Source organism: Silurus meridionalis, unplaced genomic scaffold (assembly GCF_014805685.1).
Source record: "Silurus meridionalis isolate SWU-2019-XX unplaced genomic scaffold, ASM1480568v1 Scaffold70, whole genome shotgun sequence".
NCBI lineage: Eukaryota > Metazoa > Chordata > Actinopteri > Siluriformes > Siluridae > Silurus > Silurus meridionalis.
The window spans coordinates 121,630-141,410 of NW_025804663.1; positions in this window are offsets into that span (position 1 = coordinate 121,630).

The window sequence follows — 19,781 nt, forward strand, 5'->3', positions numbered from 1 at the left end:
GTATGGGGCCCACTCTGTGATTGATATGCAGATGTTAAAGGTAAAAATGAATGCCTGGGACAGGTCCCACTCAGATGCTACACTGGTGTGATGAGGCTATCAGTGATCTCACACCTGCTTCTGCCCCAATAGTCTGTGATATTCTCTAATCTCTGCCACATGCACTGCCCAAAAGTTTATTTATCCAGGAAAAGTTCCTCATATTCAGAGTCCGGTTACATACATTTACTTTGTTGATTAAAACCAAGATTGCTATGTGCTTCATTTGAACATCTTATTCCACATTTAGTCTCTGTTTGCTGTTATAGTAATCTCCACTCTTCTGGGAAGATGTTTCACTAGATTTTGTGGAGATTCATTCACACACAAGGGTGTTGTGACATTGATGTCCAGGTGAAAGGGTGAGGAGGCCTGGGGTGCAGTCAGCATTCACATTCATCCCAATTAGGTTAGAGCTCTATAGCAGGAGATCTTCCACATCTTCCAAACCCATGTAAAGCAGATCTTTACAGAGCTGACTTTGTGCACAGGGGCATCACCATGCTGGAACAGGTTTTGGGTTTGTAGTTAAAGTAAAAGTAAAAAATGACATCGTGTGTACAGATGTGTGGTTTATTCTCCTGTTTATTTAGAGTTTTTTTTCACTCTATCTTGAACATCTTCAGTCTGAGGTGTGATTTCTGATGAGTTTTCTCTCATGCTGTGGACATGTACCCTGTTATTTGTGCAGTGTTGTGGTGGTGTTCTCGTACCTGCAGAGTTCCCCTGATTGCATCCTGAATGTAATTTTCCCTTTCTCAGAATCAGAATAATTACAGGCACTGTATCAGCTTTAATCACAGACCTGATTGCAGAAAATAAACCCTGGATCCTTGTTTATTTCGTCGTGGGCGATAAATAACGGCATAATTACACTCGCTCTTTGACACACCTCGTCTGGGTGTTTGTCCTCTCTCCGGAACTGTGTGATTCGTCCTGCTATTATTAGACTGTAGCACAGATGCATCAGAAAAAACACAACACACAAACAAAATCGCTTGAACTGCTAAAGATAAAGATCGACATCTTAACGAGCGTCGTCATAAAGATCTAATTAGGCTCGTTCTGAAGATCATAATCCTGCTGCTCTCTCATGAGGGAGCGTAAAAGACTTCACGAAAAATCAGACTTTCCAATCCGATAAGCCGCTTGAAATGTTCTCACAGAAGGTTTTAAAGCCTTTAAGCAGCCAATCACGTGAAAGCAACTTCCTGTCTTCATTAAGCGCTCCTCTGCTCCTCATAATCACTCTCTCTGCGTCGAGACACACAGATCCGAGCTGGAAATGGATTAGCAAACATGTTCTCTTCATCACTTTTCACTCTGTGTGTGTTATGAAAAGCTTGATGTTTATCAATCCACACTGTGTTCATGAGCACTGGGGAGGATCTGATGGGATGAAGGAGAGAGAGAGAGAGAGAGAGAGAGAGATTTATATTCATAAATGCATTTTTATCACCTTTTCAGGAACTTCCCAGGGATGGAACGTTTCTCTAATCAGCAATTACATTAAAAGCAGGGGACCCCAAACTACAGCCCTGTGGGTGACTACGGTCCCTCTAAACAATGCCACTGACAGATTTAGAAAATATAATTTAAAAAATATATTTTACTAACATATGTGTATTTTATAAAGAATTCTGGTTTTCAAACATCAATATCCCTTATTTATTAATAGAGGTGGAGACACCGATAGTTGATCCCTGGAACTATCGACTATTGGCAAAAATCCATACCGATAGTTTTTCCAGCTTCCCCTCCACCGTCATTACTAGAGCGTCCTCTAGAGGTGATTCGCTGACACCATGCGATGTTTGTTTTTCCACGTGAGACTGTGTGCTGCACGGAGAGAGCTTTATTATATTTATCATTGATAAGTGATTAATTCTATAATTATATTTATTAATGAATATATGCATATTTATTTCATCTACCACATTTTAATGATTTAGTACTGATTTTTTTATTATTATTATTATTAAGTTCAGTACTATTTTACATGGAGTGTTTGTTTTTTATCCAGTGTCCATTTAAAAAACGATCTGTTGATTAACTGGTTTATTAGTGAGTACGATCTAACCCAGCTTTCGTTATCGGTAAAATTCACTATCGATTGAGCTCATTATTAACGTAGACTAATTATTTATTAGATTCACCCAGCAACCATATGCATATACATAAGTATGTAAATGTTTTGATTTTCAATGAATATGAAAATGTCATTATGACAGTAATAGTGCTCTTGAAAAGTGATGCTTATGTGTCTGTATGGTGCAGAACAAAATAAATAAAGGCAAAATAACTACATTTAAACTCTTTATAAATCTCCACAATAATACTGATAGTCACTTCGCCCTGTTAGCCCTCACCACAGACTTTGGGCTCACAGCAGAAATGCTCTTCCTAACTTTAAATATGAACAGTTCCTGATCAAAATGTGCTACACTCACTATTTAAATATCTTTAAAAAGAAGACACTTTCAGCGTTACTGTCAAACATCAAAGTTGATATTGCTAAAAAAGATAATAGTTATAGGAAGTTATGAATTATGAAGTACTGTGAAAATAAATTTTCTGAATTAATTAATTTTTTTCTTTATATATAAAAACATGAAATCCGTCGTGGAGCAAAGTAGTGGGTTGAAAGCCACATGTCTCATGAGTTTAGATTTTAAATCGAATAAAGATTTTTTTAGAAAAAAATGAGATTCCTACAAACATTTATCTGAGACAGTGTCTGATCCTTTTCTCCTCCCCCTGTGTGAGAGACACCTGCTAAACTCAGGTGTTCATTCAGACTCTATTCATACAGTCTGCATATTAATAAGCTGCTGACCAGTAAAGGCTTTTGTTCTACATGTTTGGATTTTAATATTGAGTTGGTATTTATATTGATGACCAGGTAGCAGACAAGCTCTTATTTTGCAGTCATGACCATTCATATTGATGTGCAGCCATTTCAATCTCAACAATACACACACACACACACACACACACACACACACACACACACACACACTTCCTTTTCAAGCATTTCTCTTATACAAACAAATGAGCAATAAAACCTATAACATGGTATAAAAGTGTAAAGGGAGATTTATTGTAACTTACAGATGTAAAATAGCACAAGCTATAACATAACATAACATAAACTAAGACTCACACGTGGGGAATAAAATCCTCCCATATATCGTTAGAATCCTGCACTTATTGGCTACATTTTCCATCAGTCAATTTGTTTCCATAATGCTACTGACTGGAATTAAAAGTTTGAACTGGTAGGTGGTGCAGAATAAACGTCACCTGGACACCTGCCTATGGAGTGTAGACTCAACCTGAGATTCTGCCTATTTTACTGTTTATTTTATTTTGTGCTCTCATTTGTTTTGTAACACAATATTCTACCAGCCATATTTGTTTTTTTACCAGCAAAATGTCACTTTTTATGCAAAAGTTATTTGAAAACATATAAACACAAACCCCAGCCGAAGTTCTGTGACATAAACAAAAGAATGACCATCTAAATGACAACATCTGGGTTCAGGAGGAACATCGTTTCATGTCACTGTGTATTGCGTCAGCTATATATGGTTAAAATGACAATAAAAGCTTCTTGACTTGACTTTTGTTAGTTTGGAGCAGAAATGCTTTACAGCATGTTGTTCACTGAACCCTGATCTTTCCTAATAACCGGGGATCAGCAGCAGTGAATGTGTTTGTGACTCGTTATTACAATAATAATGTGTGTAGTGTATTTTTTATGCATGTTGTTGTTGTGTGCTGCTCACACACACACATTCAGCAAATACATTCGTTATACGTTTTCCATTAAAAACAGAGACCTGAAATCACTGTGTGAGATTTAGAGCTTTAGAATGATGTATAATGAGTCATGTTCCTCTTCTCCCTTTTTCTTTCACTCTTCTTGATGGGCGAGAGGAACTCTTTGTGATGGGCGAGAGGAACTCTTTGTGATGGGCGAGAGGAACTCTTTGTAAAGCCCTTCCTGAGCAATGTGTTGCAGTGTGAATGTGCAGTGATCTTTATCCTGATGAAAGAGGACACTTTTGTTAGGAAACATCGATATCTAGAACGGTGTTTATGTAGGTGGTATGTAACATCAAAGGAACATCCATATTTTTACCAGGACCACCAGGTTGTACCTGCGGAACATCTCCCAGAGCATCACACTGCTTTCACTGGCTCACCTTCTCTATCTCATGGAAAAGAAAACTTTCCACTAGTGTGGAAAGGTGTGTGTGTGTGTGTGTGTGTGTGTGTGTGTGTGTGTGTGTGTGATTAATCAGCATCAGTGATTTTATGCGTTCAGACACAGATTCATTAACAGAATCATTCATGTAAATATTCTTCTATAAGTGCTTCATTCGTTCTTGTAATCGCTCTCACTGTCAATAAGACATTTCTCTGCTTCAGCTGCAGTTAACTGCATCTCACACACACACACACACACACACACACACACACACACACACACACACACACACACACTTTAATTGTGTAATTAACAGGTTGGTGTGATTAAACTGTGGAAATCAGTAGAAACTTTTCTCTTTTTGCATTTGTGCATTATCTTCACCTCCTCCTTCCTTTCCTCTCTTCTCTCTTTCTTCTCTCTCTCTCTCTCTCGCTCTCTCTCGCTCTCGCTCTCTCCTTATCACTACTCCAGCCCAATTATAGGAGCTCGCATCTGATTGTGTTAACTTTAGATTACAGTTTTATAATGAGCTTACCTATTAGAGTTCACACACAACCTGACACCTCAATGATATTCCACTCCAGGAGAAGTGAAGGAACATTTCAGGAGGAGGAGGAGGAGGAGGAGGAGGAGTGATCGCTCAGAGCAGGAACATCTCAGGAGAGAGAAAAAAGGCTAGAAATAGTAAGAGGCTTTTCTAAACTGAATTATCTCTGTTACAGACGAGAGCACTGAGCCTCCACGGCTTTAATGGGCTTTAATATCGATCCGTAACGGGCCTCCTGTGGTGCTTCTGATCCAGACCTCTAACGCTGATGGATGGAGGCGTTTAAACCTCGACGTGCCTCAGTGAATATGACATTAGAGCCGAGAGCTTACTGATGAATGGCAGAAACAAATCCATCATTAAACCCACGCTACATTACTTAAGAGCGTCACGCTTTAAAAATCACACGATATTAACTTCTCACACAGGAGGAAATGTTCCAGCAGAAACATAAACGGCTGGAGAATGTGGTATACACACTTACCACCCCGTAATAACCTACAGGCTTACATTCATCCCTAAAGCAGCTGTGTGCAGGACTGAGGCTGGGTTTAAAGTCCAGGTTATGGTTCGATACAGAATTTGGTTGGAATTTGACATCAATCAGATCTCAGATGAATCGATACACTTAAATCCCTATCCAGGTGGAATACCATAGTTATTCACGTGCACCTGAGCGCAGCATGGCAGCTCACGCAAACCAAGACTTCATGTGTCTTCAAACCTTTTTTCACGTGTCTGTTCTCATCTCTGTTTACATCTGTAGGAGGATCTGCAGGAGTACTGGAGTGTGCTACAACAGGTGATATTTCAGGTGGTTTTCAGGTTTCTGTGGTCTTTCCATATTCACCATCATCACTGCACATGAAGATCACAACATACTTCAGAACTCCACCCCATCCACAATAAACACACTTTAATCCAGTCTGATACACACCATTAAAGCAACCAATTCATCCAGACATTAGTGTTGGTTCCAGGGGCTAGAAAACATCTACATTCCCACTTCTCAGAAGAGTTTATAACTACAGAAATCAAAGCACTGCATCGAGAGAAAGAGAGACTGGGAGCACTGGGGTCACTGGGAGCACTGGGAACACTAGGGGCACTGGGGACACTGGGGACACTGAGAAAACTGAGAGCACTGGGGACACTGGGAGCACTGGGTCACTGGGAGCACTGGGGACACTGGGATCACTGGGAGCACTGAGGACAATGGGGACACTGAGAGCACAGGGGAAAATGGGAGCACTGGCGGCATTGTGAGCAACAATGCTGCTCCTGCTGATACACAACATCTCACAACATCACCGTGAACCAGTGGGAAGTTATGAAGTACAAATACTTTGTACTATTTGGTACTTTTTTTTTCTGGTACTATTTTTTTTTACTTCACTATTTATTTCTCAGACTTTTTACTTTCAGCTCATCAGCCTGTTTTTACCGTTTTCAGCTCATCAACCTGTTTCATGTCATTGTGCTGCTTTTTCAATCCACTGGTGGATCATCTCCTGTCTCTTTCACACCACAGACGTAGACTAGTTTCTGAAGCTCACAATGAGCAGGCAGGAGTCAGTATGAAGTCTGGGGTTAATGTGGATGAGACAGAGGGAGTCAGTGATGAGAACATGATTGAGAACAGACACATTCCTGATCACCTGATCATCATCTTTTCTCTGCTTGTGTTCTACATGGTGGATCTTCAGTCTGGATACATTCATTGGAGAACAACTTTTAATTATTTTATATTAATATATTAATTAGGGCTGTCAAAATTAAGGCATTAATAACACAATGCAAATTCATTATAACAACACAAATTTTATTATCACGTGATTAATGCAGCATTTCTATTTGACCATTTTTATTAAAAATATAAATAAATACATTTAAAAGAGGCGAAATTGAAACCTTCAGTGCAACACACTTTTATTTTACGATGCTCGATCTTTACTCAGATATAAAAAGAACTCCACCGAAAATTTAAATTTAATCAGTAAATATTTGGTTTATTGATGTGCCAAGTGTCAAATCAGTACCTAAATCTTCCATGATTCACACAATTTACCCTCTGGACCCTCAGGACCGGTGCAGTTTGTGGCATTTTCCCCATAACACCAAAAAGAACTTTACTGTCTTTTTTGATCGTACAGATAAGAAATATAAACCATTCGATTCTGTAAAGTGTCTACTTGTATTTCTTTAAAAAATAAAACAGATAGGGGGCGCTCTGTGCCGTCTTCGTCATCTCTCTTTACAAATACAAATAAAACAACCTAAATCTCAGTGATCATCTGCCTCACAGACTTAATGGATATATAAATATAAAACTTGAAATTTCTACTTTTAAATAAACCAATTCACATCTAAAATAAATATTCTCTGATTCTGTAATCCGTATGAAAGTCAGACGAGGTCCAGTTTCTCCAGTATCACCTCATTAACTGTCCGTGTGGAAACAGTAAAAGTTCCGTTTAGTGTCCTGATGATTTACGTCATTTAAAACACCATATTTACTTTAAAACATTTACAAGAATATTTAGTCTTCATGCTCTATGTTGAGTTTGGTTTTACTAATAATAAACATACATTTGCATAAAACATCAATATTTGTCCATGTTCATGTTGACTAGTGAGGAGAGTGTGTTGAGAAGGTGGAGGGAGTATTTTGAGCAGCTGAGGAATGAGGAAAATGAGAGAGAGAGAAGGTTAGATGGTGTGGAGATGTGAAGCAGGATGTAGATAGGTTAGTAAGGAGAAAGTGAGAGCAGCAATTAAGAGGATGAAGAGTGGAAAGTCGGTTGGACCAGATGACATACCGGTAGAAGCGTGGAGATGTTTAGGAGAGATGCAGCTGAGTTTTCAGCCAGATTGTTTAACAAGATCCTGGAACGTGAGAAGATGCCTGAGGAATGGAGAAGGAGTGTGCTGGTACTGATCTTTAAGAATAAGGGAGATGTGCAGACCTGCAGTAACTACAGGGGAATAAAGTTGATCAGTCACACCATGAAGTTATGGGAAAGAGTAGTGGAAGCCAGGCTGAGAGAAGAGGTGACCATCTGTGAGCAGCAGTATGGTTTCATGCCGAGGAAGAGCACCACAGACGCATTATTTGCTTTGAGAATGTTGATGGAGAAGTATAGAGAAGGACAAAAGGAGTTGCTAGGTGATAGGATTAGAAATGAGTTTATTAAAGGGACAGCGCATGTAGGACGTTTTGGAGACAAGTAGATGCTAGTAGATGCTTTTGTTACATCTAGGTTAGACTACTGTAACGCTTTACTGTCTGGGTGTTGGAATAATAACCCTTATTTCTCTCTCTCTCTCTCTCTCTCTCTCTCACTCTCTTACTCTCTATCGGTTGAGTTAAACATGCTCCTGAGGTACCAGTGACCCTCAGATCTGCCCACTTCGTCCTAGCCTGCCTCTGGATCAAGTTCTCTTCCATTAAAGGCCACTCTGTGCAGCTGGGGATGTTTTCACATCCACAGCATGAAGATCCATGAGGAGATTACTGAGAAACAAAAAAACTTTGAGGATGGATTTGAACTGTAATTAATATCACATGTCTGCTACAATGTGCTCAGGACCACAGTTTCCATTTAATCACCAACACAGAACACCTCAATGATGGAATTGTAATGATGGACATTAGGATGAGGTTCCCTTTAAAGTCTGGCTCCTCTTATGGTTCCTTCTGGCATGCAGTCACAGGGAGTTTTTCCTTTACCACAGTAACCACTGGATCACTCATTAAGGATCAACTTATAAGAAACAATACATTCTTTTATTACCTCTTTATCTTTGTAAAGCTGCTTTAGAATAATTGTAGTTTGGTTAAGGGGTATTCTGAGGATGTTAAAGGATATTCTAAGAGGGTAGTTTGGTTAAGGGGTATTCTGAGGGTAGTTTGGTTTAAATGTGTTCTAAAGGTAGTTTGGCATTCACTGTATTTAATGTCTAATTAGTTAAACGTGTAATGAAGCTGGAGAACTTCGAGATGGTTTTAGGAACACAAACTCTGATCCCAGCTTCACTTCTTGTCACAGTGAAACACATCCCACTCCTCTCTCAGTGTTCAATAAGTAAAAGAAGGGAAACTTAATGGATTCAGACACTGCATCACACTTCAGTGTTCCACTGTTCCCTTGTCTCCTCACTTCTCCAGTCTTCTGTGATTAGACACGACGTCCAATACATCGTCCATGTCACATTTTATCATAATGCTAGAGTTAGTCATGTGTGTTTTATCTGAACCGTTAGACAGATGCCAGAACCCGGAATGGAGAGTGATGAATGCAATGTGTCATTTAAAATAGGAAAAAGTGCAGGAAAATATAAACATCACAGTGACGGAGGACAATTTATTAACGTCCCCAACAAGGATATTAGAAATTTTGATCAAATTAACGGAGGGTAAAAATCCGGAAACTGCAGTTGCTGTACTGTAGTTTATACCACACTGCTGCTGATCCTGGATTCTACATGACACTGATCGTAGCCCAGATGATTGCAGGTTCATGTTCATGTCAATAATGAGTTAAAATATATTTGAAAGACATTTCATATGCATTGTATTGCATTTATTTACCCTCCGTTGAATGTATTGGAGCAGAAATGACATTAACATCGATTTGCATTAGGAAGCAGTAGGAATAAATAAAACATCACCTGTAAGGTCTTGAATCAAGAGCAGCTGATGACATTGTGAGAGCTTGAAGACCAAACACAAAAAACAGAAAAAATCTTACAAGCCACTGTTAAAGAAACAGAAATATAGATTTACTACCACATTATTTAAAGCTCTCATCAGCAGAGATGATCTACAATAGATCTGGAACATAGAAGAACCTCAAAAAAAAAAACTATTACCCAAAACATATGAGATGGTAGTTGAAGCATAATGGTGGTATTGTCATGGCTTGGGCTCATGGCTGCTTCTGGAGCAAAGTCACTGATGTTTATTGATGATGGAACTGGACATTGGAAGGTGGAAGGGTTTAGGCTGAACAGGTTTATCCAGACCTTCACTCAAATGAGCAGCATTTGACCTACTGAAGAGAAGACTGATCGAGGAACATCCCCCTGTCTGTAAACCTCAAAGCACTGATGCTGGAGACTCTGACTGTGTGTGAAGTACAGTACAGACCAAAAGTTTATATATATTATATATACAGTACAGACCAAAAGTTTGGACACACCTGCTCATTCAAAGAGTTTTCTTTATTTTTATGACTATGAAAATTGTAGTCACACTGAAGGCATCAAAACTATGAATTAACACATGTGGAATTATATACATAACAAAAAAATGAACTGAAAATATGTCATGTTGTAGGTTCTTCAAAGTAGGCATCAAGAGAATGCCAAGAGTGTGCAAAGCAGTAATCTAAGCAAAAGGTGGCTACTTTGAAGAACCTACAATATGACATATTTTCAGTTGTTTCACACTTTTTTGTTATGTATATAATTCACATGTGTTAATTCATAGTTTTGATGCCTTCAGTGTGAATCTACAATTTTCATAGTCATGAAAATAAAGAAAACTCTTTGAATGAGAAGGTGTGTCCAAACTTTTGGTCTCTACTGTATGTGTTCATTTTACTTTTCTGCATACTGCAAAAATGTGCCTTCATTTCTGACACACACACACACACACACACACACACACACACACACACACACACACACACAATTAGTGCAGTAAATAAATAAATCCTTACTTTAAATTCCAGTCTGCTGTTTGGCCATCTTGTAAAGATAGCGTGTGTGTGTGTGTGTGTGTGTGTGTGTGTGTGTGTGTGTGTGTGTGTGTGTGTTTTCTCCTGATTGTGACGAGGCGTTTTAAACGTGAATAATTATGCAGGAAGTAGCAGGAAGTCACACTCTCTTCCATATGTGGGCGATGTGTTTTTGGTGAGTGATGAACTCATGAATATTAATGAAGAAAACGACCTTCAGCAGCTTTCAGGTCACAGGAACTTCTCAGAGTTCCTGAAACACTTGCTCGGCCCAGAGTTCGTCTACACCCGGGGCTGGAGCTGTGCTGCTGCTATGTTCAGTGTCAGAATGGAAATATATGTGTGTGTGTGTGTGTGTGTGTGTGTGTCTGTGTGTGTGTGTGTCTGTGTTTATTTCTGTATCAGAAAGTAATTAGCAGGTTTTGTGAGTTTTCCCCCTTTACAGAGTAATGAACAGTCTAGAATGTTTATGGGAGGTTTATTTTAACAGAGAGAATATCAACAAAAAAAATTAATTTGTATTTGATGGAGTAAAATAAGTGTTATGTATAAGTAAGTGTAAAATAAGTGTTTGTTCCCATACCAACTAGCAAAAATTCTGACTCCCAAACACCCAATTTATTCCTGTACCTTTAAGAAAGATCTCAAAATATCAACTCATTATGTGTCAAAATGTCAGGGATTCCCCTGCCACGCCCCCCTCGGGTGTATATTCTTTGTTTGTTTTCTCGCCACGGCAACTGTGAGTGTTTTGTGTTGAACTGACTAAATAAAACATGATTGAGTTACTTCCGCTTCCGCATCCTGTCCGTCAGCCTGACAGAAGAACCGACCGAAACTGAAAGCGGATTCGCCCAACCGCGATGCCAACTGCGATGGATCGGCAGCCGAACCCGGTTCGGATTTTCACCGGGAGCTCAGTGCCGCTCCTCGCGGTTCGGAACCACAGACGCCGGACAATGAGAGCGCGGCTGCACCACGCCCACTGCCAACGCGAGGGGATTTCCGGCTCGCTTCTCCAGGAAAGGAGAAGAATTGGGCGGATTTCTGAGGAGCATCGGCGAGTATGTGGAGAAAAATTTTCCCAGTTTCCCTCCGAACGAGCCAAGATCACCTTCTGCGTTTCTCTCCTGTCAGGGAAGCTCTCGCAAAAATCAGCAAATTATGGAGCGCCAAAGGGGGCAATTTTGGCTCACTCACCGAGTTTTATGAGCTTCTTCTGGGGATGTGTGGGATAGAGGTGGCGGATCTCCACAACAGTCCCCTCGGTGAGGACAATGCTTCGTTCCAAGGTGCTTCAGAGCGCGCAGCTCCGTTCCAGGATTCTCACTGGTGCTCGGTTCCATCCCTGGGCATCCAAGTACGCGAGGCTCAGTTCCAGGGCTTCCACGGACACACGGCTCTGCCCCTGGGTCAGTACAAGCACGCTGCTGTATTCCGGGGTTCTCGTGGACGCTCTGCACCATCTCCGAGCCTCTGCGAGCGCGCCCTGGCTTCCCAGCATTCCCATGAGCTGTCCGTGCCGCCACAGAACATCTACAAGCGTGCTGCCCTGTTTCGAGGTTCCCGTGGGCGTGCCTCTCTGCCACAGTGTCTCCAGGAGGGCACCTCTTCGCCACAGTGTCTCCAGGAGCGCGCCTCTCCGCCTCAGAGTCGGCAAGAGAGCACAGAGCCGCCACAGACCCATCACGAGCGCAGAGCTGCCACAGACCCGTCACGAGAGCGCCGAGCCGCCACAGACCCGTCACGAGAGCGCCGAGCCGCCACAGACCCGTCACGAGAGCGCCGAGCTGCCACAGACCCGTCACGAGAGCACCGCTCAGCCACAGAGTTCCGCTGAGGGTGCCGCTCAGCCACAGAGTTTCGCCGAGGGTGGCGCTCAGCCACAGAGTCCCCAAGAGAGCTCAGCCCCGTTCCAGAGTCCCAAAGAGAGCTTAGCCCCCCGTTCCAGAGTCCCCAAGAGAGCTCAGCCCCGTTGCAGAGTCCCCAGGAGAGCTCAGCCCCGTTCAAAGGCCGCGAAGGGACGTCGTACTGCTGCCTGGCCGCAAAAAGGTCGTCGTACCGCCGCCTGGCCGCGAAGAGGTCGTCGTACCGCTACCCCCGGGCTCCCCAGAAGGCGACGGCTCGCCCCCGGGCTCCACAGAAGGTGACGGCTCGCCCCCAGGTCCTCCTCAGGTCGACGGCTTGCCCCCAGGTCAACGTCCTGCCGAGGGTGCCTCTGTGTTCCTGGTCTCCGCCGTGGACGTCGCTCGGCCTCTGGTCTCCGCCGTGGACGTCGCTCGGCCTCTGGTCTCCGCCGTGGACGTCGCTCGGCCTCTGGTCTCCGCCGTGGGCGTCGCCGCCTCTGGTCTCAGCCGTGCACGCCGCCGCCTCTGGTCTCAGCCGTGGACGTCGCTCGGCCTCTGGTCTCAGCCGTGGACGTCACTCGGTTCAGGTTTCCCGCCGTGGAGGTCGCGCCGCCGCTGTTCTCCGCCAGTAATCCTGCTCGGCTTCCGGCCTTTTTGAGGGCCGCGGACCCGTCCCTGATCCCGACCGAGGACGCTGCTTTGCCTTGGGCCCCGTCCGATCTTCCCCTGTTCTGCTGCGATGGTCACGGGGCCTCCTTTGTCCTCGGTCGGTTGGAGAGGCCTTCCTCAGAGTGCCCTGGCCCGCCTGGCATTGGTGGGTTTTGGGGCGTCGGGTGCCGCCCCTGGAGGAGGTAAAAGAAGGAAAAGAGGAAGAACAAGGAGGGGGTTTATGGATGTGGTGAGGGAAGACATGCAGGTAGTTGGTGTGAAAGAGGCAAATGTAGAGGACAGGGGGATGGAGACGGATGCTCCACTGTGGAGACCCCTAATGCGAGAAGCTGAAAGAAGAAGAAGAAGAAGAAGATGAATTATTATTATTATTTTTATTTTGTGAAAGTCTTCTGAAAGGTAACAAATTTATATGGCAAAGGGATTGTAATAAAAATGTTTTCTGTGTATGTGTGTGTGTGTGTGTGTGTGTGTGTGTGTGTTTTCTGTGTGTTATCACCACCTGGGCTGAAAATGGCATTTTCCTACCTACAGGACAAAAAGAGGAAAAACAGCAACACACACACACACAAACACACACACACACACACACACACACACAAACATCTGTTTTTATGTCTTATCTGCAGTTCTGAAATGAAAAGAAAGTGATGAGGATGGAGAATCTGTGTTTACCGCACACCCCTGATATTTGTATTTTATATATATATATATATATATATATATATATATATATATATATATATATATATATATATATATATATATATAAATAAAATAACACACACACACACACACACACACACACACACACACACACAGATAAAGCCAGTAAATGTTCCCCGTTGTGTCACAGCTGACAGATTTAGGTGTAAATGAGTAAAATGGTGTTTTATACAGAGATGAAGTGAAACAACTGGAACCCCCAATGAAATTTGCATTAATACACAAGTGTTTTAGACACAAATGTGTGTGTGTGTGTGTGTGTGTGTGTGTGTGTGTGTGTGTGTGTGTGTTATACACACAGCCGAGATAATTAATATCAGTCACACTATACTACCGGTTGCCCTGGTTATGCGGGTTACTGCACTACCAAAGCTAACGAAAGTTCGTCAGGTATGTACTGGATTTATGTGAATGACCTGAACTGAGATCTTCTCCTGATCGGATCCTTCAGTGCAACATGTAGTTACATTTCTCAGCTGTAAACAGTTTAGACTACATACACAGCTCTTCTGCTGCAACCCCATGGAGAACAGAACATTGCAGCAGTGCAGCAAAATCCAGGATCACAGCACCCTGAACCGCTACAGTGTGTATGTGAGCCACGTCATCCAAAACTCCACCTGCTCATAATACAGCATGTTTCTATCAGGGAAGAGGTACAGGACCATCAGTCCCATAAGCTCCTCCTCAGTGCTTTCCCAGTATTTCTCCAATGTTTTTCCAGAACTTCCCCACTACCTCTCCAGTGCTTCTCCAGTACCTCTTCAGTAGTGCTCTGATGCTTTTTCCAGAACGTCCTCAGTTCCTCTCCAATACCTCCCCAAAACCTTTCCAGTAACCCTACAGTAGTGCTCCAGTGCTTTTCCAGAATTTCACCTGTACCTGTCCAAAACCTCCATGATATTTGATGGTGGTGTGGTGGGTCATCTCTTATCCCAGAGATCCTCATGTCTGTGTTACCTTCTGGTTCTCCCTTTTAGTTATGCTGCCATAGCGAGTCTTACCGGAGTCCAAACTGCACAGTGACATTAACTTTCATACACCAATAGGGACACTTAATAATCCATATCCTTCTCTTCCTGTCTCTCTCTCTCTCTCTCTCTCTCTCTCTCTCTCTCTCTCTCTCTCGTTAAACATGCTCCTGAGGTTCCTGCTCCTCTCCCTCTGTAGATCTTCCCACTTCGTCCAGGTCTGCCTCTGGATGATGTTCTATTCAACTGGAGGCGAATCTGTGCATCTTGGGATGGTTTCTCATGAACGCCTGGGTGGTTCCATGAAATTCTGGAGTAAGAACAGGGGCTTTGAGGATGGATTTGGACTGTAGTTAATGTCAACAGTCTGCTACACTGACTCAGGACTACAGTTCGCTTCTGATCATCATCACTGTACCCTACAACATCGTATATATGCTATAAATGGACATTTGGTGCAACCCAGTTGAGGATGAAGTTCCCTCTTGAGTCTGGTTCCTCTCAAGGTTTCTTCCTTATGCCAGTTTTTCCTTCACCACAGTCGCCACCGACTTGTTTATCAGATACAAACTTACTTATAAAGAACATATTTACTTTTAATCACCACATTATCTGTGTAAAGCTGCTCTGAGACAATGTTCATTGTTAAAAGCTCAATACAAATAAACATGAATTGAATTGAATTGAATTGAATATACTTCCAGTGCCTCTTCAGTGTTGTCCTTCAATGCTTCTCTAGTACATCTCCAATACCTCACCAGAACCTCCTCAGTACATCCATATTAAAGGTGTAGGTGCTTTTATACGGTTCACATGCACCAGTAAAACACGCAGTTCCTAATCACACCTGCACCTAGAACATTATAGATCTGTGTGTATGTTTGTGTATACATATTTGTTTGTGTGTGTGTGTGTGTGTGTGTGTGTGTGCCTCTGTATGTTTGTGTGTATTTGTGTTTGTGTTTTTGTGTGTATTTGTGCACATTTATTTTCTGAGCCGCAGGGTCCAGTTGTGATTTCACGGTCACTGACTGTGTTATATTTATCCTTCCCAGAATGCATCAGTGCCTCAGGGCTACACGAACCACACACACACACACACACACACACACACACACACACACACACACACACACACACACACAGTGTGTGTTAACTCAGTTCTCCATAATGAATAGATCAAGCTTTATGTGTGAGGACACAACGACTCTCAAACATGGAATTATGATTCAAAGAAAGAGGAAAATAAGCAATTACTCCATGTGGTGTGATTACACACACACACACACACACACACACACACACACACACACACACACTGCTGTCATCCCATCCTCACTGATGCTCTCAGTTTGATATTTGTTCTGTAAGAATGTCTTTGTTGTTTAGATCACTCTCTACAGTGATCTGTATTTATCACCTGAATAAATCACCCGAATAATCACCAGAAATAATCACCCGAATAATTACCTGAATAAATCACCTGAATAATCACCTGAATAATCACCTACATAATCACCTAAATAATAATCAGAATAAAAACCTGAATAAATCACCTGAATAATCACCTGACCAATCACCATAATAATCACCATAATAATCACCTAAATAATCAACTGGATAAATCACCTCAATAAATCACCTGAATAATCACCTGAATAATCACCTGAATAAATCACCTGAATAATCACCTGACCAATCACCTAAATAATCACCATAATAATCACCTAAATAATCAACTGGATAAATCACCTCAATAAATCACCTGAATAATCAGCTATATAATCACCTCAATAAATCACCTGAATAATCACCTGAATAATCACCTGAATAATCACTACACACCACAATGTCCTAGAAACACATATAATATGTAATATGTGTATCAGCAGGTAGAACATGTTCAAGATGACAATCACATTAGAATTGTGTGTGTGTGTGTGTGTGTGTGTGTGTGTGTGTTTACATATTTGTACAAATGTAACTCTTATAATAATTGTATGTGAGGCCTGGGCTGGAGGAAAACACCAAAACCTCTCACAGGATGTGTAATGGTTTTAATGGTAACTGTAATGGTGGGGCTTACCTGGGAATGTGCTGTTTTCCTGTTGCCTCATGAATTGTGATTTCTACAAGACTGTAGGTAAAAATGATCTAAACCATCCAGGTTTCTTCACTTGGAGAACCTGTGCAGTCCATGACGTGTCTTTAGCTATTTATTTTTATGGATCCATGAGGAGATGTCACCTGTAATTGGGATTGGTGTTTGAAGATGATCTTGTGCTCTTATGAAAACAGAACTTTGCATTTCCTGTTTGTACAGCACTGCTTCCTGTTCAAAGCCTTGAAAACCCCCTCCTGGGTAAATTTCTGTAAATATCCTTCTCTGTCTTTAATCCGATGTGTTGTTTTGGCTCCAGAATTTCTCATCATTTCATCTCTCTGTCTCTCTACTACACCCACATCTCTTCAGCAGGAGGTCTTGGCTCTTAGGCAGAAAGCTGAAGCTGATCAGGACTCTTACAGTTTGACTCACTTTACAGTAAGATGAACTGAATCTTAATCATGGTGTTAGACTTAAGGGCTGGACTGAGGAACAGGGTTAATATTTACATTTACATTTACATTTGTGGCATTTATCAGACGCCCTTATCCAGAGCGACGTACAAAAGTGCTTTAAATCTCTAGTAATGAATAAATCTACACTGTACACAAGATTACAAATTAATATAAATATAACTCAAATTCTACAAACTTGGAAAGTGCTAATTTAGGTATTTCAGGAAGAGGTAGGTCTTCAGTCTTCGTTTGAAGATAATCAGGGACCCTGCTGTACGGACATCTAGGGGAAGTTCATTCCACCACCTCAGTGCCAGAACAGAGAAGAGCCTTGAAGTGTGGACAGAAATGGTCGAATCCTTCGGATGTTATAGAGAAGACGTTATAGAGAAGACAAGAACGAGCAACATTAGCGACATGTGTGAAGAAAGACAGTTCATTGTCCATAGTTACCCCAAGGTTACGAGCAGTGGCTGAAGGGGAGAGCAGAGAGTCATGAAGTGTTATTTGGAGATCTTGACCTGGAGATGAATCACCTGGGATGACCAGCAGTTCTGTTTTGCTGGGGTTGAGTTTTAGTTGATGAGCACTCATCCATGAAGATATGTCTGACAAGCATGCTGAGATCTGAGCAGAAGCTGTGGTATCTGATGGAGAGAAAGAAACGATGAGTTGAGTGTCATCTGCATAGCAGTGATAAGAAAATTTATGTGAGGATATGACTTCACCAATGGAGTGGGTATAGAGGGAGAAAAGGAAGGGACCAAGTACAGAGCCTTGTGGGACACCAGTGGTGAGTCTGCACCAGTGGTGAGTCTGCACCTTTTTTTTACCACTTCACTTTCTCTAGTACCCATCTCCAATTCCATCCACAATTCCAATCCACATTAACTCCATGTCTGTCTGCAGAACATAAAGACACATTTAGGGATTTGAGATGTGAAGAGAAGAACGCTGATGATCTCCTCACAGTGGCTCCTGTAGAGAGAGAGACATTTTAAAGTTTAAAAGCTGATGTGTCTGATGCTGTATTGGGTGAGTGTAAGGATCTGAGCTCCAAAGGGTGATGTCTAGACATTTGGGTCTGAGATTCTCCAGAACAGCAGGTGTTGTGGGGTTTATCCAGGTATGCCAAAAGTGTCTTTAGGGAGAACAATGAACAATTGACATGATCATGAAAGCTTGAGGCTCACTGCTGTATCTGATCTGGTCTGGTCCGATTCCATAGAAGATTTTCTGTAGCACAAACTGTTACTTAGGTAGGAGTCAAGATACACAGAGCTTGCTGTGTATAGAGATGGAGAGTGCTCAGAGAGACCATGCTGACCCTGTACAACATCCAAAGCTCCCAGAATGGACACCAGAAGTCCTGGTGTTTATATGCATTTTCCTTTGATGTTACATACTACCTATCTGAACACTAGATTGAATAAAGCTCCCTGCACCTACACATTGCAACACACTGTTCAAGAACGCTTTGAGGAACATCACAAAGATGTCAAGGTGTTGAAGCGACCTCCAGATTCCCCCAGTCTGATCCAGGGTCTGTGGGACATTGAGCTTCCACCTTAAACAACAAGATCTGCTGATAATGTCTTGGTGTCAGATAACAACTAACTCCTTGTGGAGTCCAGGATGAGAGTCAGAGCAGTTTAAATGGCATTAAGAGAACTAAACAATATTAATTATTAATATTATTATATTGGCTTAAATGTTATGGCTGATCAGGGTGTGTGTGTGTGTGTGTGTGTGTGTGTGTGTGTGTGTGTGTGTGTGTGTTTTTGACATAGTTTACATATTTTTTTACATTTGATATTGTATAACATTCATTATGATTAATAAACAAGTAAAATCCAGTACATTAGATCTCTATTTTTTGTATAAATGAAATGTGTAGATTTATAATCATTTTCATTTCCATTCTTCTTTTCTCAGTCTGAATTTGCATTACAGTCATTTATCCTCTCTTTTAGCTCCTTCTGTTTATTCAAACACACACACACACACACACACACACACACACACACACATTTCCATATCTCTCCATCTGCACAAAAGCTATCTGAATACTAATAAAGGCGTGCAGAAGAACACATCAGCGTTATGAATGTGCGTGTCGCGAGCCGTGGAGCGACGCAGTGCAGAAAGATGAGAGATTAAAAATGTCCTCAGGACTGCGGAAGGTAATAAAGGTGTTTTCACACCGATGTTCCGCTTCGTCAATTCCATTTTCAGTGGAAATGAAAAGGAGCTGCGTATGAGGTCACTAAACTGCATGAAATTGTCCTTTTTATTTCAGATAAGAGACGCTGATGTGCATTAGCATTCGCTCTCTGCCGTGAAAGACATGCTTTGAATGCGAGATTTACATGTATGTGTTTGTGTGTGTGTCTGTGTGTGTGTGTGTTTGTGTGTGTCTGTGTGTGTTTGTCTGTCTGTCTGTCTGTGTGTGTGTGTGTCCCCGTC